Here is a 26,316-nt window from a genome sequence, read left to right as displayed (position 1 = left end):
CTCAGGTCATGGTCCCAGGGTCCTGGGATCGAGTCCCATGTCTGGGTTCCTGGAATGGAGCCCCACGTTGGGCTCCCTGCTCGGCGGGGAGTCTGCTTCTCCCTCTCCCTCTGCTCCTCCCCCACACTCATGCTCTCTCTCTCAAATAAATAAGATCTTAAAAAAAAAAAGTCACATTCTGAGGTTCCAAGTATACAGGGTCCAGTGAATTTTTGAGAGACACTATTCAACCTCCTGCAGAACCCACTGAATGGGAACTCATTTGTTCTTCACTGCAATCCTATGAGCAAGATAAGGAAAGGATTGTTTTTATCCTTATTTTACAATTGAGGAAACTGAGGCTCAGAGAGCCTTAGCAACTTGCCCAAGGCACTGAACCAGTACATTTGTTCATTCATTCATTTAATAAAAAAATGTGAGGGGCGCCTGGGTGGCTCAGTCGGTTAAGCGTCTGCCTTAGGCTCAGGTCGTGATCCTGGGGTCTTGGGATGGAGCCCCTTATTGGGCTCCCTGCTCAGCAGGGAGCCTGCTTCTCCCTCTCCCCACTGCTCGTGCTCTTTCTCTCACTATCTCGTTCTCTCTCTCAAATAAATAAATAAAATCTTTTAAAAAATGAATGAATGAATGAATGTGATATGGGCCAGGCAATGTCCTAGGTGCTGGGGATGCAGCAGCCAGTAGGACAGATGAAAATTCCTGTCCTGTTAAAATTGACATTTTAGTCAGGGGAGAGATGATGAGCAAAAAACATATAGTCTAAGGTTCTAAAACATGTAGACCCTCAGATGGGGATGAGTGATATGGGGACAAATAATGGAGCACAAGGGAATGTGGCCACAGGTGTGGCATTTTAAATAGGGAGGTGAGAGACGGAAACATGCGAGTCGGGCTTGCAGGGCTGAGAGAGGGAGCAATGTCTGTATTTGGGAAAGAGCATTCCAGGTGTGTGTGTGGGAACAGCCTTTGTGTTTCCCAGTATGCCATGCTGCCCTCTCTCCTCTAGGCCTTGTTGAGTTTTCCCACCCATCAAGGCCAACCAACTGTGCCTTCCTCCTCTCCTTTTGAGTCACAGCCTCTGAGCTGAAGGCGGACTTACCCCTTGCAAACCCCTGGAGGTGGCCTGCAGTGGAGCTCAGTGGCCACAGGGTGGCAGTGCTTCCCACAGATGTGGTTCTTCACCCTGCTCAGGCGAGCTCAGGGTCTACGTGGTTAAAGCAGGACCGTTTTCTGTTTGTCCTTGAAAGGACAGCAACTTTTGGCTCCAGAGAGCCTACTTCTTTGTGTTTTACAGCTCTTTGTGTCTCCACCTTCTGAAGGTGAGGTTGAGGAATGGTGGGGCTCAGACTGTGAGAGTGGTGCTCTCCCCCTGGAGGCTGATGAGATGATCACAGATGGAAAGTTTGATGAGGAGCTCGGGGCTCAGAGAGGGGAAGTGAGTGATGAGTGACCCAACGTCACACAGCTGAGTCGTGCCAGAACTGTACTTTCTGATACCTGGGCCAGTTCTGGCCCACTGTGCCACCCCGCCTGCTTCCCCAGGCCTGGACACAGATTGAGTCAGTGGTGGAGTGGGGAGAGGAATGAAAGGAGTCCTGGATCTGAAGCTCACGGATGTAAGCTTCCCACCCAGCCATGAGAAGTGGAATCAGGAAGATGGTCTTGCTGAGGTAGACCTTAGAACTTAGTTTTCCTATCTGCAAAATGGGAATAAACAATGGAGTAGTACCTGTGTGTATGTAGAGATCAAATGTGGGCTTGTCTTGGGGGTGAGATCTTTATTTGGACCCTTCAGTACCTATGTTGGGAAAACTAAAAATGACTGCAACTTTGGGGAATCAGGTACACCTGGTTTCAGAGCCCATTTCCTAGCTGTATAATCTTAGCCTCTCTAAGCCTCAGTTTCTTCCTTTGTAAAATGGGTCTAATAAAACCACAGATTAAATGAAATAATTCAGTAAAGAGCCTAGCCCAGTCCTTGGCATGTTAAAATTGTGAATTACATATCAATACTGGGTTGGAGTGGGGAGTGGAGAGGAGGGTAGCTAAGGTCAGAATGGAGGTGGGGTGGGGCTCAGAAATGTAGTCAAGTTAAAAGCTTGGGAACACTTAATCATTTACCTGGGTGGATGGGGAAAAAGGTGAGAATCCAGGTTTTAGTCTAGAAGTAAAGATAAAATAATAACCACAGTAGCTACTATTCCTTAAGTACATATGTTATTTCATTTGTTTCTCACAACCACCCAAGGGGTGGACACTATTGCTAAACCCATTTTACAGCACGGGTGACCAAGGCTCAGAGAGGTTAGTAACCTGCCTAAGGTAGCACAACTGATAGATAGCAGAGCCTGAACTTTTGTATCTCAAAGCCATTGGGCTCAGCGGATGTGCTATAATGTCTCTCAGTTTTCCTAATTTGTACCTTCAGGATAAGATCTATAGGGACCCATTGTGTGATGTAGATTCTGACCACCAACTGTCATGGATAGTCTCCAATTCTTCTAAAAAAACCAAAAAACAAAATAGGAATTATAGCCTGGCTCCAGGAGAGAAGCAAACCAAACTTTTTATTTAACAAAACAATTAACGTTTAAAATTTTTGTGTATCTTCCCACTTTATTATGATAATTTTCACAATTATATACAATATGTATGTGGGTAGTATATTCATTACCCAGCTTCAACGGTTATCAGCATTTGCTGTCTTTTTGAATCTATCCCCACCACCAAAATTCATTTTTTCTCAAGAGGGATTTCTAAAGATTTAACTTAAAAAATCTTGTCAAGGGGCGCCTGGGTGGCTCAGCCGTTAAGCATCTGCCTTCGGCTCAGGTCATGATCCCAGGGTCTTGGGATTGAACCCTGTGTTGGGCTCCCTGCATCGGGCTCCTTGCATCAGGCTCCCTGCATCAGCCTCCCTCCATCAGGCTCCCTGCTTGGCAGGAAGCCTGCTTCTCCCTCTCATACTCCTGTTGCTTGTGTTCCCTTCTCTCACTGTCTCTGTCAAATAAATAAATAAAATATTAAAAAAAAAAAATCTTGTCAAACCCACCCCAGTCCTCCCTCCACAGAATTTTTTTCCTCGAGCTTTATTGATATACAACTGACATATAATATTGTGCAAGTTTAAGGTATACAATGTAATGATTTGATATATGTATCTATTATAAAATGATTACACAATAAGGTTGGTTAAGGCATCCATCACCTCACATAGTTAGTTTTTTTGGTGTGGTGAGAACTTTGAAAATCTACTTTCTTAGCAACTTGCAAATATATGATATAGTTGACTGTAGTCACCATGCTGTACATTATATCCCCAGAACTTATTCATCTTGTAACTAGGAATCAGTTTTTTTTTTTTTTAAGATTTTATTTATTTATTTGGCAGAGAGAGACACAGCGAGAGAGGGAACACAAGCAGGGGGAGTGGGAGAGGGAGAAGCAGGCTCTCTGCAGAGCAGGGAGCCCAATGTGGGACTCGATCCCAGGACCCTGGGATCATGACCTGAGCCGAAGGCAGTCGCTTAACCGACTGAGCCACCCAGGCACCCAAGAATCAGTTTTTTTTGTTTGTTTTTGCTGAGAGTATTTAAAGTAAAGCCCTGAGCATCAAATCATCATATGGCCTAGATCTTTTAAATTTGTTCTACTCCTCAGGGAGCCTGCTTCTCCCTCTGCTCCTCACCTCGCTCACTCTCTCAAATAAATAAATGAAAAATAAAATTTGTTCTACCCACCCACACTGGCCTGTTCATCCTACCTCTATCAGTAAGGATATGTTCCACTGCAAGTGAGAGAAGATTCAAATAATAAGGCTTAAACAATAAAGGCATTTGATTAATTTGTATAATCTGAAGTCAGGAGGTAGGCAGTTAGAGAGTTGGGGAAGTCACTCAGTCATTTCTAGGTACTAGGGTGGTGTCTCTGTGAAGGCTTAGTCTTTACCTCATGGCCTCAAAATGACTGCCACAGCTCCAAGCACCATGTCCTAATACAACAGCATTCAAAACAGGAAGGGTGGGAGGAAGGGAGCAAGAGGGCCATCTCCTTGTTGGAACCTGCAGTTTTCCACAGGAACAGTACTGATCACAGGGGGTGTTTTTGGAAATGTATGGGGACATTTTTGTTGTCACAATGATCAGAGGGTGCCAGGGGCATTACAGTGCTGGGAGAGTCAGAGATGTTACACATCCTGCAAGGCAAAGGTCAGTTCCTCCACTGGAGTGTCCCTTCTAGACATTCATTGTAATCATTTGAGCCAAGAACCTAACTCCACTTGCATATAAACAGCTTTGAGTGTTTTAATATAGACCAACTTTTCCAGGGATGCAGCTACAGACTGTTAACAAAGGAATTCTGTACTTTGTTTTGTTGAGAATGTTCGTAAGAGTTGCTCCTCTACTTCAGGAACTCCTATCACTGGTGGCAATCAGGTCGGTGGTGTTTGAGGGACCATCAGCTGGTCCATGCCTGTCCATGTTTGTGGCTGTTCCTTCTATAGTTAAGTCTAGCTGTAAGCATCTGGCTGCTTCATTCTGATGTCTTCTGTGCAATGGTGTCTGAGCATTTATATGTTAAAATGCCTATTATCTATTATAGATATCCTTTTAGTTTTTCCTTCATATTACAATGAGGTTATTACATCGACCTAACAAAAAAAATTGTGTGGAAAAAAAATTATGTGTTGAATTTCCCTTTAGGAAGAAGAGTAATGGGGCGATTATAAACATTTTTATTATAAAAAAGGAGCTACCGGGTCTGAAAGGTTGCCACCCCTTAGCTTAGAAGTATCTCCGGGAGATGGGGCACCTTCCCTGAGTGCTTGGCCACCTGATCCCTGCGCAAAATTGAGGAGCTGGAAAGAAGAGGGGCTGCTGTTGGGTAGGAGGCTACTCGTGTTTGTTCCCCACTGATGGTTAGTTCCAGCATCTCAGCAAAGATCTTGGGCCGTAGGTAGTTCAGAACAAGCAAAGCTTCTGACAACCGAGTATGTAGATGGGTAGAGAGGGGTGTGAATGCTGCAGGGCAGGGGCACAGAACTGGTTTTCGGGAAGTGTTCTGGGTAGATATTTGTATATATATGTGCAGTGTGGTGTGTGTATGCAGATGTGACATGTACATAGATTTTAATATTTTCTGATTTAGGTTATGGTCTAAATAAAGAGAAGACAGATAATAGTGGTTTGGGTGCAAGAGTAATTATAGTAATCCCCCTTATCTGCGGTTTCTCTAACCGCAGTTTCGGTTATCCTGGAATCAACTGCGGTCTGAAGCGGACGCTCCTCCTTGTGACGAATCCACAGTAGGTCAAAAGGTGCCTAACGCCTAACGCTACGTCACGGCGGCAACGTCAGGGCGCCGACGTCAGGGCGCCGACGTCAGGGCGCCTACGTCACCCACCTCACTTTGCCTCACCACGGAGGCGTCTTATCAGCTCACGTGGTCGCAAGAAGGGTGAGTACCAGGACTGTGAGAGGGAAAGGCCACACTCACACAACTTTTATTATAGTGTTTTGTTAAAATTGTTCTATTATTCTTGTTAATCTCTCACTGCGCCGAATTTATAAATTAAACTTTTCTCATAGGTGTGTATGTAGAGGAGAAAACAGGACATGCAGTGTTCAGTTCTCGGGGTCAGGTGTGTGTGTGTTGAAGGGGGTGGGTCGCGAACGTACCCCCGGGATGAGGGGGTGGAGGGCTGTGGTATTTGCCGGAGAAGCTCTTCAGGGAAATTGTGTGCACCCTCCCGTGCTTCCTCAAACAGCCTCTATAACAGTTTAAAAAAACCCGTGAGGCTTAAGACGTGGTGGTGGTGGTGGTGGTGGTGGTAAGAGGGTGGGTGGGGATTTTAGTCCTCTAGGTGGTGTTTGTTTTTTAAGATTTTATTTATTTGAGAGAAAGAGAGAGGGCGCTAGTGAGGGGAGGGTCAGGGAGAGGCACAAGCCGACTCCCTGCTGAGCGCGGAGCTGCACTGGGGGCTCAGTCTCACCAGCCAGAGATCATGACCTGACCCCAGATCAAGAGTCAGACAGCCACTTACCTGACTGAGCCACCCAGACACCCCTCACTAGGTGGTGTTTCTTTTTCTTTTCTTTTCTTTTTTTTTTTAAGATTTTATTTATTTGAGAGAGAACACGAGCAGGAGACCGGGAGAGGGAGAAGCAGGCTCCCCAGGGAGCAGGGAGCCCGTTGCGGGACTCGATCCCAGGACCCTGCGATAATGACCTGAGCCGAAAGCAGGCACTTAACTGACTGAGCCGCCCAGGTGCCCCTGGGTGGTGTTTCTTTAAACCAGCATTGCCTTGACTTGCCTGAGGTTCAGAAGGGGTGTCCTGAGGAGAGGATTTTGGATTTAATTCCAAGGGCTGTAAGAGCCCTTGGTAGTTTGAGCAGGAGAGTAAGGGAGTACTTGTTAAAAAATGCACGTACCCAGGCTCCATTCCAGCCTCTCAGAATCTGGGTGAGTGGGTAGGGGGGTTGTCTAGGAATGGTAAGCACACCCCAACGTGATTCTTATCATTATGCAATTTAGGGGATACCATGCCTCACAGTGGGGGTTCTTATACCTGAGCAGGCATCAGAATCTCCCAGAGGACTTATTAAAACCACTGTGTGCTGGGACCCACTCCCAGAGTTTGATTCAGTAGGTTGGGGGAAAGAAGGAGATTGTGCTTTTTTAAAAGTTCCCAGTGCTGCTGATGCCGTGGGTCCCTGGACCACAGTTTTGAGAAGCATGGGCTTATAGCAGGGGTTCTCAGCCTGGCTGCACATTAGAATCATCTGGGAACCTTAAAAAATACCAATATCCCAGCAACACAAGGGTCCCAAGACATCAAAATCTGTAGGGGTAGGATCCAGGCATCAAAACAAACAAACCCAAGCTTTCCGGTGTGTAACCAGGGCTGGGAACCATTATCTGAAAGTTGGTTTTTCTGGGTTTTGTTTTGTTTTGAAATCCAAATGGCATCTGATTTCTTTTTTAAAGTTTATTTTTTTAATAATCTCTACACCCAACATGGGGCTTGAACTCATGACCCCAAGATCAAGAATCAAATGCTCTTCCAACTGAGCCAGCCAGGCACCCCTGATTTCTTTTTTTCTTTTTAAGTTTATTTACTTAAGTAATCTCTACACCCAACATGGGGCTCAAACTCATGACCCTGAGATCAAGAGTTGCATGCTCTACCAACTGAGCCAGCCGGATGCCCCCATTATCTGAAAGTTTCAAACACTGAGCAGCACCTTCAGTCCCCCTCCCTGCAATCAGAATTGCAGGGGTTGAGCATCCTTATGTTTTAGTGTATGTATAGCTGCCGAAGTGAGCACAGGGAATGCTAGCGTTTTTGTTTTTGTTTTTTTTTAAAAAAGATTTTATTCATTCATTGAGAGAGAGAGCAAGCGAGAGTGAGCAAGCATGAGTGGGGGAGGGGCAGAGGGAGAGGGAGAAGCAGGCTCCCTGCCAAGCAGGGAGCCCGATGCGGGGCTCGATCCCAGGACCCTGGGATCATGACCCGAGCCGAAGACAGATGCTCAACTGACTGACGCACCCAGGCGCTCCAAATGCTTGTGTTTTAAACAAGCATCCCAGGTGCACTAAAATTATAGAATCATTTTCTGGCCACGTGGCTGCTGCCATACCCCAAACTTCAGTGTGTTGGGGGACATGATGTGGAAATGACCCAAGTCATTTAATACTACAGTTAATAACAGCTACCATGTGCTGAGCCCCACTGCAAGTGGGAACATTCAGATATAACATCTCCTAGTTCCAGTATAACCATGAAGGACGTAGAAGTTATTTGACAGATGGGGAAACTGAGGCTTAGAGAAATTATGTGACCCGCTTAAGGCTACTCTGCCTCTAAGTGGTAGGGTCAGAATCTGAACCCAGGACTCTCAAACATTAAAGCTCCTGTCCTTTGTGCCAGGCCATGTTCTTTGCTTGGGGTCTTCTTTAGGCTTGTGTGTGTGTGTGTGTGTGTGAACTGGGAACACTTGCAGAAGTACAAATTATTATGTATCGGTGAAGATGTAGCCTGGGGGGCCAGGCTATCATAGTTGTTGAATCTGTAGTTAGAGAAATTCATTTGCGTCAGCCATCTTGCCTCTCCCTTCTGGAACTGGCTTGTTATTAATGGGTGAGCTGGCCTCATTCGGGCAGTTGTGATTAAACTTGCTGACCACTGAGATTTTCTTAGCCCCAGAAGCTTCCAAATGACGTAAAGCTTCCATTAATGGAGTACTCTGTGATGTGCTCAGGGTCCCAGGCCTGGGAAGGAGCCAGCCCCATGCTCAGGGGGTTTAGAGAAAGGAAAGACTATTGGCTTTATCAAACTATTGCCTTAGTTCAGGCACTCAGCATTTCCCTCTCTGGCCTGGCATTGACTTCAGAAGCTTGACTGGTAGGGACTAAGGGAAGGAAGGCACTTAGGAAGTAAAGTGGAGTTTGGGTTCATGTCCACATGAGCTGCTCAGAATGCAGTAATCAAGCCTTTGGATCACATGGCCTTGAAGTTAAATCTATGCTCTCCCTCTTTTTCAATAAAAATTGAGATACAATTCATTTACCATAAAATTCACAATGTAAAAGTATACAATTCAGTGGGTTTTAGTATATTTATAGAGATGTACAACCATCATCACTAATTCCTGAACTTTTTTAATATTTTATTTTATTTATTTGATAGAGAGCACAAGCAGGCAGAGGGAGAGGGAGAAGCAGACTCTCTGCTGAGCAGGAAGCCCAACATGGGGCTCAACCCCAGGACCCCGGGATCATGACCTGAGCCCAAGGTAGCCGCTTAACTGACTGAGCCATCCAGGCGCCCCAGACATTTTTATCACCCCCCCGACACCCTGGAAAGAAACCGTGTTTCCACTTGCAGTCACTCCTGATTCCCTTCTATCCCCCAGCCCCTGGCAACCACCAGTCTGCTTCCTGTCTCTATGGGTTTGGCTAATCCGGATATATCAATGGAATCATACAATATGTGGCGTTTTGTGTCTGGCTTCTTTCACTTAGCATAATGTTTTCAAGATTCACCCATGCTCTAGTGTGTCAGTCTCATTACTTTTTATGGCTGAATAATATTTCCTCGAGTGCATATATAACGTTGTGTTTGTCCATTTGTCTGTTGATGGACATTTGAATTTTTCCCTCTTTTTGCCTCTCATGACTAGTGCTGCCGTGAACATGGATGGACATGTCTTTATTTCTCGTAGGTATACACTTAGGAGTGGCATTGGTGGGTCATATGGCAGCTCCGTGCTTACTTTTTGAGGAACTACTAGACTGTATAGCATCTACCCTGCTCCTTTTTGGGGGGAGGGACCTTACCTCTGGGATCTTAGTCTCCTCCTCTGTAGAATGGAAACCACCGGAGTGCCAGCCTCATTGGGTTGTTATAACGGGGGGAATAAACTAACAGAGGCAAAGCCCTGCAGCACCATCCCTTTCCCTGGCCCAAGCACTTAATAACAGTTAGCTCTTATTAGTATTTACTCACATATTTACTTATTTATGAAAGGAATGCAGTCCCAAAATATATACAACCCTCACCGGGAAGAGGAATAATAAAATAGGCTTAGAAAATCAATGGGGATATAAATGGCAGTATTTCCTGGAGTCCAAGTGTGAGTTTTATTAAAGTTCAATGCAGTAAGCATTTCTGCATTGGGGCCGAGCTTATTTACTCTTACAGCCTGAGCAAAACAGAGAGACTGGGACTCTAACTAGTCACCCGGGGGTTTGTTAGCTCCCTGGGACGTCATTCCCTCATTCCTGCACCCTTATTTCTAGTTTGTCATTAAGGTAGGTGAGCTGAAGATTGGATAGATCTGTAGTTGGCTGGCCTGGGATGAGGAGTCAAGAAAGAGCCCGGAAGAAACTCTGATGAGCTGTCTGCTGTTCTTGGCAATAGTCACAATGGGAAGAGTGACCATTTTTTAAGCACTAACTATGGGATGATTTGGTGATTTGTTGAAAGCTGGGGATACAACCTTGACTATTGACTGTGTCACAATTATGTAAGTCTTTTTGGTCAAAGATGTAATTAATAAATAATGTGTGCTAAATATGTGTTAGGTGCTGTGCTAACTTACATACATTATTTTATTTAATCCACATAATAGATCTATAGATTGTTCCCATATAAGTCTTGTTTTACAAGTAAGAAAACAGACTCAGACAAGTTAAAAGATTTACCCAAAGGCTCTCAGTGAGAAAGAAGTGAAGTTAGAATGTGAACATGGGTCTCTTTGATTCCAAGGCTTTCCCCAGAGTGGGAGGTAGGCACCTGCATTTGCTGTTGTGCATAAGGGGGCTGAATACTTTTCCTGCTCCTTCTCTTGGTTCCTCACTGCCTCCTCAGTGTGTTTTGGCCACCCTGGCCTCTTTTCAGTTGAGAACACACCAACCTCCTTTTGTCATTGGAGCCTTTGTACTTGTGTTCCCTCTGCCTGGAACCTGTTCCCCTACCACCTCTTTCACTTAATTAACTCCTGTTATTCTCCTAGTCTATAGCAGAGGCTGCTCATTGCTTCTCAAAAACAATTCCCCCTTTTTAGTAACAACTCTGGGTGATGCCTTAGGGACTACGCTTTCCAGCCTCTCTTGCAGCATGGTATGTTCATGGGACCATTTTCTGGCCAGTGAGGTAGAAGTAGAGTATTCTGTAAAGCTCAGTCATCTCCTTAAATGGTGGGGGCGTGTTCCCTTATTTCTCTAATGTCCTTGCCCTGTCCTGTTGTCTGTGATGCCCATGTGGTGGCTGGAGCTCTAGTAACCATTTTGGACCACGAGATGACCTAGAGAATGAAAGTCACATGTTAAGGAATGTAAAGCAGAAAGACAGAAGGAGGCTGGGCTCCTGATAACTTATGGAGCTGCCAAATTAGTCTTGGGCTGTCTACCTTCTGGTTTCTCATGGAATGAGAGAAATTGGAAACTGTTTTGTTAAAGCTATGAAATTCTGTTAATAGCAACTAAATAAAATTCCTAACTAACATAATTTCTTGGCTTAAATATCACTTTCTCAGAATGGCTTATGTGGAACTCAAAATAGGTCCCTCCTTTTGTTCTTTCTTATAACACCTGGTTCTTTTCTTATATTGCCCTGATTCCAATTAGAAGAAATATATATGTATTACTTTATTTTCTCCACTGGGCTATATTTTCCACTGGGCTATTGGACATATGGGCAAGGCCACTGGGTATAGTTAGATTTACCTGGCACAAATCCAGGGGGTACCAGTTAAATAATAGTTTATGTGAACGGCATTTCCTGAAATCGTGTAGTGCACAGCCTATGTGTATGTACATGGCAGCCCTATCTACAAGGTCAGGAGGGACTTATTAGCGTACTCCTGGCAGTTAGCATAATGTCTAGACCATGGGCAGTCCTCAACAAACATTGGTTGCAGGATGAAAGGATTAACAAAAATGATGGATGACCTGTGCTGGGTACTGCTCTGGCTGAGGCATGGAAATCATGGCAACAAGGCATGGATAGTCTCTAACCCTGAAAAGAACAAGGATTCTGGGGCTTGGAGGGAGGTGGTCCCACTACTTGGAGGAGCTGGAGGCTTTGTAGATAGGAGAGGCCCCTTCTCTTATTTAGTAGCCTCAGTGTTCCATCTGTAAAGTGGGAGGATTGTTGCAGAAAAGTGGTTTTGTTTAACCTTTATTTTTCTCTTTTATTTTATTTTACATCTTTAAGTAAGCAATGCCTACATGGTAAAATACTCAAGTAGTACAAAAAGCGTAGAGAGAAAAGTAAATTCCATTCATTCCTAACTCCCAGAACCTCCCCCTACACACCCTCTGCATTACCCTCATTGCCCTCCCCGCCTCAAACCTCCTGGCTATCTCTATGACCATAGAGACCTGGCTATCTCTATGTTTTTTTTTAAGGGAGCAAATTTCTGATTTATTTCATGAAAACAGCTTAGAAAAGCAGTGTTGCCAGCAGGTGGGGATGTAGCTCAGTGGTAGAGCGCATGCTTAGCATGCATGAGGTCCTGGGTTCGATCCCCAGCATCTCCATTCTTTTCCCCCTTGCTTGGGGAAATAATCTTTCTTTTCTCTTACAGCTACACCACATTCCTGTAGAATCTGCAAATTAATCATCTTGCCTCCGAGTACTTATGTTTTTCTTCTGTTATGCTTGTAACTCTCCTGTTTTATTTTTTAATTGATTTATAATTGGCATATAACATTATATTAGTTTCAGGTATATAAACATAATGATTGGGGTGCCTGGGTGACTCAGTCGGTTAAGCGGCTGCCTTGGGCTCAGGTCATGTTCCCTGGGTCCTGGGATTGAGCCCCACATCCGGCTCCCTGCTCAGTGGAGAGCCTGCTTCTCCCTCTCTCTCTGCCTGCCTCTCTGCCTACTTGTGCTTTCTCTCTCTGTGTCAAATAAATAAATAAAATCTTTAAAAATATATATAATGATGACATATTTGTATGTATTGTGAGATTATCACCACAGTAAGTCTAGTTAACATCAGTCACCATATATAGTTACAAAAAATCATTTTTCTTGTGATGAGAACTTTTATTATTATTATTTTTTTAGAGAGGGTGGGAAGGGCAGAGGGAGAGAGATAAGCAGTCTCCCGGCCCAGCGGGGAGCCTGATGCGGGGATCAAGGGTGGGGGGCTCCACACAGGGCTTAACTTGTGGCTTGATCTCACAACTCTGAGATCATGACCTGAGCCAAAATCAGGAGTCAGAAACTTGATCGACTGAGCCACCCAGGCACCCCTGATGAGAACTTTTAAGATCTACTCTCTTAGCCACTTTTAAATATGCAGTACAGTATTAACAATAGTCACCATCCTGTACATTACATCTCCATGACTTACTTATTTTATAACTGGGTTTGTGCCTTTTAACTCCCTTCACTCATGTCACTCCCCCGCCCCCTAGCAACCACCAATCTGTTCTCTGTGTCTACGAGCTTGTTTTTTTTTAGGTTCCACATATAAATGAGATCATAGGATATTTGTCTTTCTCTGACTTATTTCTTTAGCACAATGCCCTCAAGTTCCATCCATGTCACAAATGGCAAGATTTCCTTTTTCTTTTTTAATGGACAAATAACATTCCATTGTATATGCACACCCCACTTTCTTTATCCATTCATCTCTTGATGAACACTTAGGTTGTTTCAGTATCTTGGCTATTGTAAATAATGCTGCAGTGAACAAAGGGGTGCATACATCTTTTCAAATTAGTGTTTTCATTTTCTTTGAATAAATATCCAGAAATGGAATTGTTGGATCATATAGTTGTTCTACTTTTAATTTTGAAGTTTCCCCCCAAAATTAAAACTCCACAAAACACTACTGTTTTCCATAGTGGCTGCACTAGTTTACAAATCCCATCAACAGTGCACTGGGGTTCCCTTTTTCCACATTCTTGCCAACACTTATTTTTTATCTTTTTGGTGATAGCCTTCTAACAGGTGTGAGGTGTTAAGTCATTGTGGTTTTGATTTTACATTTCCCTGATGATGAGTGATGTTGAGCACCTTGTTTCATATACCTGTTGGCCATCTTTCTATCATTGGAAAAATGTCTATTGAGATCTGCCGTGTAACCAGTTGTGTGTGTGTGTGTATCTTTCGTAGTTAATCTGTGTAACACAAGTATACATATGCTACATATGTATGTATCGAATTTGAAATATTTTTAAATAGAAACTTAGTCTTTAAAAATAGTTAATTACTTGTTTTAAATCTGAAGTATGACTTGAGAAAATAATGATTATTAGTGATTATTAAATGATCATTACTGAAAATAATTTTGCCATTAATCACATACTGTTTTTCCCTACCTTGTAATTTTTTTTTCACTTCAAAATGTCTTGGGATTGTTTCATTGATCTGACTTCTTTTATTTAAATGGTTGTCTAGCAGAGTATTTCACTGTATGGCTGTACTGTAATTGATTTAACTGGTCTCCTGTTGGGAAATGGGTTATTTCTGATCTTTTGCTGCTGCAGACATTGCTGCAGATGAACAGCCCTCTACTTAAATCTTTTCACACATGTGCAGTTAATATCAGCTGGTTAAATTCCTAGGCGTAGAATTAATGGCTCAAGGATGAAAAGTGCTTGCAGTTTTCATGAGTACTGCCTGCATGGAGCTGTACCAGTTTGCCTTCTCACCGCCCTTGTTCCCCTTTGACCTCATCAGTGTATTACCAAACTTTTGGTACCTTTGTATGGGTTGTTGTATTAGATTTTCTTATTATGAATACAGTATTTTCCTTTCAACTATCTGCTCATCTCCTTTGCCCTTTTTCTATTGGATTAGATTATTGGTCTTTTCATTATCCATTTGTAGAAACACTTTATAAACTAGGGGGATTAGCTCTTTGTTTATGATTATCAAACTTTTGATCTTTGTCAATCTGATAGGTGAAAAATATAGTATATTGTGGGGTCCTTGTCTCTGGGCAAGGATAGCATCTTATGTCTGAAATCCATTGGTATTTCCTTCTGTAAACTCTGTTCATGCTCTATACAGCAGTGGTTCTTAACTGGGGTGGTGTATGAAGATCACCATGTTTGAAATACATGAACGCAGCCCCCAGCCCTGGGGATTCTGGTACAGTGTGTCGGTACTTCTAAAGAGCTCCCTACCTGATTCTGTTGTGCTCCCTTAGTTATGAATGAGGAGCATGGATGATCTGGGGGCCCTTTATTGCTCAGTATTGCTGTGGAGTAAATATGCAGCAGTGGCAGGAAGGAGAGAGTTATGTAGGGAGAGAATCGATAACCCTCCTCGCTGTGGGGTTTGGTGGGGCCTGCAGATGGAGTGGCTCAGGGGCTAATGTGTCTCAGCTCTCGTTGCTATGGTAACCAGTCAATATGTGGGTACTTGGTTTGGGAATCAGTGCCCCTGTGTGCTTGCTCTGGGGTTCATGGCTTGATAGGACATGAAGTCGACAGACATCTGGGTCTTCAGAGAGGCACAGAGTTCTTGGAGGACAGTTCAGGGAGGGGCAATCCTCTGGCTCAAAGGGACCATGGCCAGAAACTGTATGTATGAAGAAAAACATCCTAGGGTGCCTGTCTGGCTCAGTTGGTAGAGCATGTGACTCTTGATCTCAGGGTTGTAAGTTCAAGCACCACCTTGGGTGTAGAGATTACTTAAAATTAAAAAAAAAAAAAGGCCCCTCTATTTTCCATGTCTTTCTCTTTGGAAGAATTCAGTGCTTCCATCGTTTTATTTTAAAAGAAGCAGCCAGGATGCCTGGGTGGTACAGTTGGTAGAGCATCTGACTCTTGGCTTTGACTCAAGTCTGATCTTGGGGTTGTGAGATTGAGCCCTGGGTCAGGCCTTGAGCTCAGTGCAGTAGAATCTGCTTGCGTTTCTCTTCCCTCTGCCCCTCCCCCCCAATAAAGAAGTAAAATCTTAAAAAAAAAAAAAAAAGTAGCAGCCAAGAAGAGGAAAATTTAGGAAACTTAAAGTCCCAATATTGATGTTTTGTCTTAAGAGCAAAGCTTGAACCAAGAGTCTGCACAGAAAGGTTGAAGGAAATTAAGTTAGGGAGCACAAGATTAGGGAAGGGAATTTAGAAGGTAGAATTAGACCTGTTCTGTATGTCTTTGTGCTGTTTGATTTAGAGTTATTTTAATATATTGAATAAAAACAAAGCAATATTTGTAACAGTACAGTGAGTACGAATCTAATGTAACCATTAATGGGTGTACTCCCAATGGTAATACCTAATATTTTACACCTGGGCTAGATTATTTTTTAATACTTTCCTCCTTTATACACCAAAACTATTTTCAGTAAAGATTTAATGTTCAGTGATAATCATTATTTTTTGATCCATACTTAGATTTAAAATAAATAATTTAAAAGGAAATACAAAATTCTATTTTAAACATATTCAAATTTAATAAAATGTTTAATATATGAATCAAAATTTGGAACCACCAAAAAATTTAACATCTTGTAGTTTATACCTTTTTGATGTTTTAGATTTTTAACACAAGTAAAAACTCCAAGTGATCAAATAGAATTCACAGAATTGATGAAACTCAAGTTCTTTTTCTTTAGATCACTGTGCTATCATTTATTTCCAATATATTTTTTTAAAGATTTTATTTATTTATTTGACAGAGAGAGACACAGCGAGAGAGGGAACACAAGCAAGGGGAGTGGGAGAGGGAGAAGCAGGCTTCCTGCAGAGCAGGGAGCCTGATGCGGGGCTCGATCCCAGGACCTTGGGATCATGACCTGAGCCGAAGGCAGACACTTAATGACTGAGCCGCCCAGGTGCCCCTATTTCCAATATTTTATTTAAAAACAGGAATATACAATATCACAGAGGTTAGAGATATGAATTGCACCCAAAACAAACCTAAACAAATTCAAACTCTTAAGAGTTTACCACAGAAAATGAGTGGATGTTGCTGAATCTGCTGTGTATGCCAGGGGCTGGTTATGAAGCTAGTTCTCCAAATTACCTTCTGTATAGAACACACCATTTATTAAAGAGTCTGTCCATCAGGGGCCACTCAGGAGACACACACCACATCAGTAGTTTGAATAGGGAAAATTTTATAAAGAATTATTAACTAGTAGGATTAGCTACAAAGAGAGATAAAGAAAACCCTAAACAGTATGGGACTAACACATGTAGGAAGCAGTTACTATCTCTAGGGCTGGGAGAGAGCACTCAAGTGTATTAATTTTCTATTGCTGAGTGACAAATTAGCACAAAGTTAGCAGTTTAAAACAATACCTATTTAGCTGCTATGGAAAACAGCATGGTAGTTCCTCAAAAAATTAAACCTGGAGTTACCATATGATCCAGCAATTCTACGTCGGGGTATACACCCTAAATAATTACAAATTAGGGACTTGCAGAGTTATTTGTACGCCTGTGCTCATAACAGCATTATACACCATAGCCAAAAGGTGGATGCAAACCCAGTATGCATCGATGGATGAATGAATAAACATGTGTGGTATGTCTATGTAATGGACTATTCTTCAGCCTTAAAAAGGAAGGAAGGAAATTCTGACACATGATATCCTGTAGAACAACCTTGAAAACATACAGAGTGAAATAAGCCAGACACAGAAGGACAAATGCTGTATGTACACATTTACACAAAGTACCTAGAATAGTCAAATTCATAGAGACAAGAAAGTAGAATATTGATTTCTAGCAGCTTTGTGGGAAGACGCAGGGATTATTTAATGGGGAAAGAGTTTCAGTTTGGGATGATGAAAACATTCTGGAGACAGATGGTGGTGATGGTTGCACAACAGTGTGAATGTACTTAATGCCATTGAACTGTACACTTAAAAATGGTTAAAATGGTAATAAATTTTATATTATGTGTATTTTACCACTTTAAAGAATATTTTTTAAAACCCCGCACCTATTTGTTAGCTCACAGTTCTGTAGCTATGACAAGGTAAGGGTAAGACAAGGCTGAGGGGCGCCTGGGTGGCTCAGTTGGTTAAGCGACTGCCTTCGGCTCAGGTCATGATCCCAGAGTCCTGGGATCGAGCCCTGCATCGGGCTCCCTACTCAGCGGGGAGCCTGCTTCTCCCTCTCCCACTCCCCCTGCTTCTGTTCCTGCTCTCCCTATCTCTCTCTCTGTCAAATAAATAAATAAAATCTTAAAAAAAAAAGGGCTGAAATCAAGATGTCAGCCAGACTGACTTCCTGTCTCTCACCTCTAGACCCAGACTTAAAGGACTGATGTGATTAGGTCAGGCTCACCCAGATAATCTCCTTTCCTTAAAGTTGAATATGCTATAAAACATAATCTAATCACAAGATGAGACTTCATATATTCTCAGCCTTAGGGATTACACAGGACATGTACACTGGCGGGGGGTGGGGGGGGGTCCCTGGAGGCCACTTTTTGATTCTACCACATGAAGGAAGGAACAAATTGTAAGATGCTGCCTGCCCAAGGAAGAGATTTGGACCTTGTGGGAGAGGAAGGGCTGTGGTTCACCACACAGTGGTGAAGTACTGAAGGCCAGGGCTGGTGAGCAGAAAACAGTCCATTGGGATGTTTGCAAAACTCTCATTGGGGTACTCCTGAAACCCCCTGGGAAGCCACCTGCTGGCTGCCATGCCCTAACTTTCCAACCAGGAATAGACGCGCCACTCTTTTGCAGTGTCCCTCCAGCACCCTCTGCTGACATAACATTCCAACTGACAGAGGAGAACCATTCACAGGATCCAACTCCAGAATCTCATAGCAGGTCAGAGAAGGAAAAATTTGGAGCTGAAAGACAAAAAAATTGATAACTGGCATAAAGGATAAGCAATAAAATGTGAAAATTTGAAGTTTACATATATACATCTCTATACATACCTATATAACCATTGCAATGATTTTTAGAACTTAAACCAACGAAAGCTTTTTTTTAGGGGAGGAGTATTTTATCATTGACATTGTTAAGAATTTCTGGAGCTTGGTGAAAGTGAAAAACAGATCAATTGATTTTTTTACTTGTTTTAGTGTTTTATTTATTTTTTTAAAGATTTTATTTATTTATTTGACAGAGAGAGGGAACACAAGCATGGGGGGGAGAGGGGGAGGGAGGAAGAAGCAGGCTTCCCACAGAGCAGGGATCATGACCTGAGCTGAAGGCAGACGCTTAATGACTGAGCCACCCAGGCGCCCTGTTTTAGTGTTTTAAAATTCTCTGCAGCAGTGAACACCATACCTGTGCTCAGGGTGGACTGCTTTTTTTTCCCCTGATTGTGTCTCCTCCTCTCTTCCCTCAGAAGTCATCACTGTTGTGAATTTTCTGTTTATCATTCTGTTGCTTTTCTTTAGTTTTGCCTAATATGTTTGTAGCTGTAAACAGTGTATTGTTTCATTGGGTGGATTTCTGAATTTATGTCAGTGGACTTACTGTATGTATTTGCAACTTGCTTTTCCACTGTGTTGTACCACATTCACATTTGAACACTTCTTTAACTTGAACTCAGCATTTTGGGCTGTCCCTTTACCATTCCCTATTATTTGCTCTAGAGTCAGCCCTGATTTCTCCCTCATTGAGGTGGACACCTATTGCTTTTACCTCCACACCATCCTTAAGTCTGGGAATATCTCTCCCTTGTTTTCCTTTGGAGAACCACTCCTCTCTCATGTCCAGGTCCAAGCAGAGAGAATTGTTTTAAAACCCTGAGGAGGTAGGGGCGCCCGGGTGGCTCAGTCGTTAAGTGGCTGCCTTCGGCTCAGGTCGTGGTCCCAGGGTCCTGGGATCGAGCCCCGCATCAGGCTCCCTGCTCGGCGGAGAGCCTGCTTCTCCCTCTCCTTCTCTCTGCTGCTCTGCCTACTTGTGCTCTCTCTCTCTGTGTTAAACAAACAAATAAATAAAAATCTTAAAAAAAAAAAACAAAACCCTGAGGAGGTAAAGAATTTGCCATGCTTGAAATCCAGGTACTGCTCTGTCCAGTATGGTACCTACTAACCACATGTGGCTATTTAAATTTACATAATTGAAAATTACATAAAACATTTGGATCCTCACTTACACTGTCCACATTTGAAGTGCTCAATAGCCACATGTGGCTGGCTGTGGGGTCCCATGTTGGATAGTGCAAATATAGAACATTTCCATTTATCACAGAAAGTTCTCTTGGGTTGGGCTGGTCTAAGATGATTGGAACTTAGTGATCAGGGGGAATGTCAGGAGGTGAGCCTGGAGAGGGGACAGGTACTAGACCCTTGAAGGTCTTGATAGGGAGTTTGGATTTTAAGTCCAGTTGAAAGTCACTGATGGTTTCTAAGCAAGGAAATGACATTGCCTGACTTATGTTTTAAAAGGGGCACTCTGGCCGCTGTGTGTAGAAGCATTGCAAGGAGGCAGAATTGGAAGTGGAGAGCAGAGTGAGGAAGAGAAGGGGGAAGGCTAAGTAGGTTTTTGGAGTGGGCCAGGCAAGTGATGATGGTGTCTTGTGCTGAGTTGTGCTGATGAAACTGTGCTGATGAAACTGGATTGAAATGGGCAGATACCAGAGACATTTAGATGGTGGAACTGATAGAACTTGCTATTGGCGATGACAAGGAGGGAGCTGTGGTGGCCATGAGAGTGGTCCTGCCAACCGTGGGGGAGTGTGATTGATTCACTCCAGATCAGTGGTCTCAACCCTGGCTGTAACTCTGGAATTTTCTGTAGTAGCATTTAAAAATACAAATGCTCAGTCTTCTACCTTGGGAATCTAATATAATTGGCTTTGAGTAGGGCTTGGGCATTTGTATTGTTTTTAAAAGCTCCCCAGGTAATTTTAATATGCATCCAAGGTTGAGAATCACTTTTTTATGTAAAGGGAACATGGAGGACATGTGCTGGGTTCCAGCACAGTAACTGGAACAGAAATTGAGTGGTTTGATGGTATAGTTCAGTTCAGAATAATACCTGATTCCTAAGGCCATGAATACAATAAAATGACCATAAAAAGGAAAAATACAGCTCAAGACATCAGTGGGTAGAGAGTTCCAGCTTCAATGAGAGACTGACTTTGGCAATAGCATTGATATCCATGGTCCTAGCACAGTTATCTGTGGGAAACATCAGTGGAGATATGTTTAATAGGAATGGGCTAACACTTTTGCCATCAGCAGAACACATCACTATAGTTAACAGGAGCAGGAAAGGCAGGAGTGGAAAAGAGATAAGCAATGAGGTTACTGTATTTGACATTGCTTTTGTCTAACAGCATCATTTTCTTGAGAGGACCCTTCTCCCCCTCCTTGCTTTGCAAGTGGAGTTGTCCATCATGGTGTCCCATTTGGGCCACCAGCTGGGTCAGTCAGGATGTAGCTTTCTCCTGGACTCTGTGATTGGTCCAGAGGTGGTTATATACCTCAAAAAGTACCAATCCCTGTCCTTCCATAGGATTTTACATCTGCATGCTACATGACATTGGTATAATTCAGGTTCTTTATGTATTCATTATAAACTGCTGCATAACAAATTACCATAGAAACACAGTGGTTTAAATAATAACAGTATTTATTATCTCTCACAGTTTCTTCAGGTCAGAACTTCAGACACAGCATAGTGGGATGGATTGTCTCTGTCCTATGATGACTGTGTTACTTAGCTGGAAGACTTCACAGCTGGGGACTGGAATCTCTGAAGACTCATCCACCCGTATGTTTGGTTGTTGATGTTGGCTGTCAGGTGAGCCTAATGGGACACTATTGTGTGTCTCTAGCCTCAGGAGGTGGCTGAGCGACGGACCAAAGTCTGATTATCTTCATGCTATTGGGAAACCAGCCCAAACTGGGCTGAGTTCACCAGATCACTCCTGCAAGGTGACTTTCACAGGGACTCCAGAGTCACTGAACACAAAATAGACTGTGTTTTCTGATCCTGAGAAGGCAGGGTGTCATTTAGTCAGCTCAAGAAAAAAAGTTTAGCCCAAAGATAAGTGGAAACCAAATTTGTCTGCCTTTCATCTAAGTCCCAAGGTTGGGAAAAGATCCGGGGAGTGGGGCTGGTTTATGACATCTAACAGGTTGTTAATTACCTTGAATGGGTCCCACGTGATGCTTTTAAGCACATGGCTTTTGCCCAGGGAGGATGGAGTGGGCATTTTGGTTTGGGCCAGGGGCAGGACGTGAGTGAGGTTTTATAGATCCATATCCTCGGCTGTTCTGAGCTCATCCTTGTGATGATGAGGCTGGTGTGGTCAGTGGGCCAGAGGGTATGATCATGGTCAGACCCAAACAGTGAGTGAGACTTCTCATTCCTTTTTATTTTGCTATAACTCAGAAGCATTGGGAGGGGGTGTACTAGGGACGGTGATTTCTTCCCTTGGGTTCCTTCTCCCCGAATGCCACTTCTTCAACAATTTGTTCAAGGTAGGTGGTTATATGATTTATCATCCTAATATGGACACACTGTTAATTACACTGGGACAAGAGGTGCAAATAAAGATCTTACTGGGCTGGGGCACCTGGGTGGCTCAGTCGTTAAGCATCTGCCTTCAGCTCAGGTCATGATCCCAGGGTCCTGGGATCGAGTCCTGCATCAGGCTCCCTGCTCAGCGGGAGGCCTGCTTCTCCCTCTCCCGTTATCCCTGCTTGTATTCCCTCTCTCGCTGTCTTTCTCTCTCTGTCAAATAAATAAATAAATAAATAAATAAATAAAATCAATCTTAAAAAAAAAAGGTTTTACTGGACAAATAGAGTTGGAGGATCATCTTAGGTAAGGGTGGCAACATGCTTGTGGAAAGATGTTGGAGAAGGTGTTATGAAAGCAAGACTGACAGGTGTGTCAGGCATTAGAGGGCAGTCAGAGGGTGGAAGCTTCTTAACTGAGCTGGCTTCTGCCTCCAGTCCCTACCATCTGATGGTGGGACTTGGCCACTCCTCTGTAAACTGCCACCTGTCCCCTCCCAGCCTACTGACTCAGTTGACTGGATTTAGGGGGACTTTTCTGAAAAGGTATGTTCATGACATTCGCTGTGCCTTTTTGACTTTTTAATTGATGTATAATGCATATATGGCAAACAAAATTTAAGTATGTTTGCATGTGCATACACCACTAGCCAGATCAAGATTTAGAATGTTTGGCTGGATTATTTGAAGTTCTTTAATCCTGGTGGGAGAAGGGGTTGTTTGTTGTGTTCCCTTCAGCCTCCAAATACCACTGCATTAGTTTTCTATGGCTCCTGTAACACATGACCACAAATGTAGTGGCATAAAACAGCACAGATTTATTATCTTACAGTTCTGGAGGTAAGAAGTCTGAAGCGGGTCTCACTGAGCTAAAATTAAGGCATCAGCAGGGCTGCATTCCTTGTGGAGACTCTAGGAGAGAAACCGTTTCCTTTTTCAGCTTCTGGAGATAACCCCCATTCCTTGGCTCATGGTTCCTGCATCTTCAAACAATCAGTGCTCAGTTCACTGATTTCTTACATTGCATCCCTCTGACACTCACATTTTTTCATCCCTCTTTTATGCTTAAAGACCATTGTGATTGCAGTGGGCTCACCCAGATAATCCAGGATAATCTCCCCATTTCAAGGTCAGCTGTATAGCAGCCTTAATCCCATTTACAGTCTTAATCCTCCCCTGTCATGAAACATATTTGCAGATTCTGGGGAGTAGGATGTGGACATCATGGTGGGCACCGAATTCTGGCTATCACACATGGCTGTATTATCTGTTCATTAACTAGGAAAAAAAAAAATCCACCTTAACCCATTATACAGTTTTTGCTATCAAGCAGTCCAGATTTCTGTAAGGGGGTTTGGGAGGAAAGAACTTATATGTACTGAACACCGAATGTTGTCTGGTACAAGGTTTTGTGATTTCATAAAGATTACTTCACTTATTCCTCCTGGAAATCTTTGGTGATGGGTAGTTAGGGATGCTTTTGGTTGCAAGGAACTTAGAGCCTGACTTACAGTGGTCTAAATAAACTGGGGGTTGTTTCTGTCATAGAAGAAGTAGTCTGGAGGTAGGCAGCTGCTGACCTTGATTTAGCATCTCAGCAGTGTCAGGACCAGTATCTCTGAGTTCGCATGGCTTTTTCTAACTGCTTATAGCCTCATGGTCAAAAGAGGGCTGCCCCTGCTCCAGGCATCACATCTGTTTTCAAAGCAAAAAAGAGGAAGAAGGAAGGATAGCACCAGCTACAACTGTTCCTTTTATTTATTCATTTTTTTTACCTGCCATTTACTTACTTATTTATTTTTTATTATGTTATGTTAATCACCATACATTATATCATTAGTTTTTCATGTAGTGTTCCATGATTCCTTGTTTGCATATAATACCCAGTGCTCCATGCACAACGTGCCCTCTTTAATACCCATCACCAGGCTAACCCATCCTCCCACCCCCCTCCCCTCTAGAACCCTCAGTTTGTTTTTCAGAGTCCATAGTCTCTCATGGTTCGTCTCCCCCTCCGTTTCCCCCCCTTTATTAATTTTTAATAAGAAATGCAAAATCTATCCTAGACGTCTGTCTACATATTATGGTGTTAGGTTACATGGCCACTCCTAGTTGCAAGGAAGGCTGGGAAAGTGAGTATGTGATTTTCATCCCTCGTTAGAGTTAGCAAGGGAGAAAGGAATTGGGTAGCCAATCAATTGTGTTTACCAGAGTGCTATTGTTCTCACTTTTATAGGCCTGACTTCTGCCTCCTTTGCCTGAGATCTTTCAGGTTGAAAGTAGAGGAGTCAAGACTCAGATTCCTAAGTTCACACACACACACACACACACACATTCCCCTACCCCACGCTGCATCTTGACAGGTTTTTTTTTTTTAATTAGTGGTTAAATTTATTGAGGTAAAATTTGCATAGATCAAAATGCACAAATCTTAACAGTATGATTTGATGAGTTCTGACAAATGTGTACACCCATGTAACGATCACCCAGATCAAGATAGAGAACATTCATATCATTCCAGAAAGTTCTGTCATGACTCTTTATAGTCAGTGTCCCCTCCCACATCAGACGCAACCACTATTCTGATTTCTATCCCCGTATCTTTGTTTTGCATTTTAAAAGAATTTCATATAAATGAAATCATGTAGCATATACACTTTTGTGTTTGGCTTCTTTCCTTCACCATAAGGTTTTTGAGATTCATCCGTGTTTTGCATGGATCAATAATTTGTTCCCTTTTATTGCCAGTTGTTCCATTGAATGGATGTACCGCAGCTTGTTTATCCGTTCTTCTGTTGATGGTTATTTGGGTTGTTTCCAGTTTTGGCTGTTATTAATAAAGGTGTATGAATGTTCTTGTATAAGTCTTTTTGTGGGCATGTGAGTTCATTTCTCTTGGATGGAAGCTTAGGGGTGGAATTGCTCGGTCATACACTGCATGCATATTGACTTGATTAGAAACTGCTTGGCTGCTTCTTGCTAGTGGCCCTCTTAAAAGCGGGGGAGATGAGGAATGTAGAGAGAGTGTTCTGGGAGGAGAAGGGGTTCAGGGACCTCGAGCAGATACATAAGTTGTGGATCATAGGCATGTGGTATGTGCAGGTTATGAAAATGCATGATGAGGCCAGTTGGGGTTGGAGAACGGCTCCTGAGCCTTAGCCACTCTTTGTCATGTGGGAATAGGAAACCAAGTGTTCCCAGATATTCTGATTTTAATCGATTGGTTCTCAACTTTGGCCACCCATTGCAATCACCTAGGAGCTTTAAAAAAATGCTGATGTCTGCATCCTACCCCTAGAGATTCTAAATGAAAAGGGTAGAGTGTGGCCTGAGTGTCTGGATTTTTAAAAAAGCTCTTCAGGTCATTGTGATGTGTAGCCAGGGGTGAGAACCACTGATCTGAAGCAAGTCCTTCTTTCCTTCTTTAATGTTAAAATGTGAATTCTGGTTTACAATGTCTGGGGTGGGACCTGAGATTCTGCATTTCTGACAAGCTCCCAGTTGGTGCCCATGCTACTGGTCTGGGGCCTCACTTTGAGTAGCAGTGTTTGAAGAGAAGTTACCAATATGGATTTTAAAGTGGGAAATATCCTAATTAGAAAACAAACCAGTGGGCACACCAAACAAGTCTGGGGGCTGGGTCTGCAGGTTGGGTCTGTGGACTACTGATTTAATGTATTTTTCTCTTTAAATATCTTTTTTGGGGATGCCTGGGTAGCTCAGTTGGTTAAGAGTCTGCCTTCAGCTCAGGTCATGATCCCAGGATCCTGGGATTGAGTCCCGCATCAGGCTCCTTGCTCAGCAGGGAGCCTGCTTCTCCTTCTGCCTGCCGCTCCCACTGCTTGTGTTCTTTCTATCTGACAAGTAAATAAAATCTTTTAAAAAAAAGTCTCTTTTGTAGGGTTCCTGTTGTGTCCATGACACAGAGGTCTTGTGAGATCTGAGACAAAGTCCCTAACTTTTAGGGGCTCAGAGTTATGTTGGTCTAGAGGCAGAGATAGACAGGAAGGTGGGTGAGCTCGCAGTCTGTTTGGGGACATGGTAATCTGGTAAATGCCTTGGAACAGTCTTCCCCACACCACCTCAGGGCAATCTCACCCATAATTGGCATACTGGCTTTCCTGCAGATGAGAAGAGGCTAGACAAGGTCCAGACAGCTCCCCATCACACCCCGGCCTTCGGAGCACGCATTTCTACTCTCCCTTTATCAGATCAAAGTCTTCCATCAAGCTGTCTGGTTCTGTCTTATTCAATTAAATTTTTTAATTCAATTTGACCCATGCATTCATCTTCTTTGAAATCTGAGAGACGACAGCATCCGCTACAAATTGAGAGTAAATGGCTGAATTAGCTTTCAGAGAGGATTCAACAAGACTGTTTCTTCCCAGAGACCAACAGGCTCT

At 43.1% G+C, this 26,316-nt stretch overlaps 1 non-coding gene across 1 annotated transcript; it reads left to right on the top strand.

Moving 5' to 3' along the window:
* The first annotated feature begins 11,971 nt into the window (after positions 1 to 11,971).
* On the top strand, positions 11,972 to 12,043 carry TRNAA-AGC (transfer RNA alanine (anticodon AGC)). Its single transcript has one exon. It is a non-coding gene; the product is annotated as a tRNA-Ala (tRNA).
* Positions 12,044 to 26,316: the final 14,273 nt, after the last annotated feature.

The sequence above is a fragment of the Leptonychotes weddellii genome, chromosome 5 (genome assembly GCF_054177405.1).
Source record: "Leptonychotes weddellii isolate Sample4059 chromosome 5, ASM5417740v2, whole genome shotgun sequence".
NCBI lineage: Eukaryota > Metazoa > Chordata > Mammalia > Carnivora > Phocidae > Leptonychotes > Leptonychotes weddellii.
This window is presented reverse-complemented; position numbering and strand designations above follow the sequence as displayed.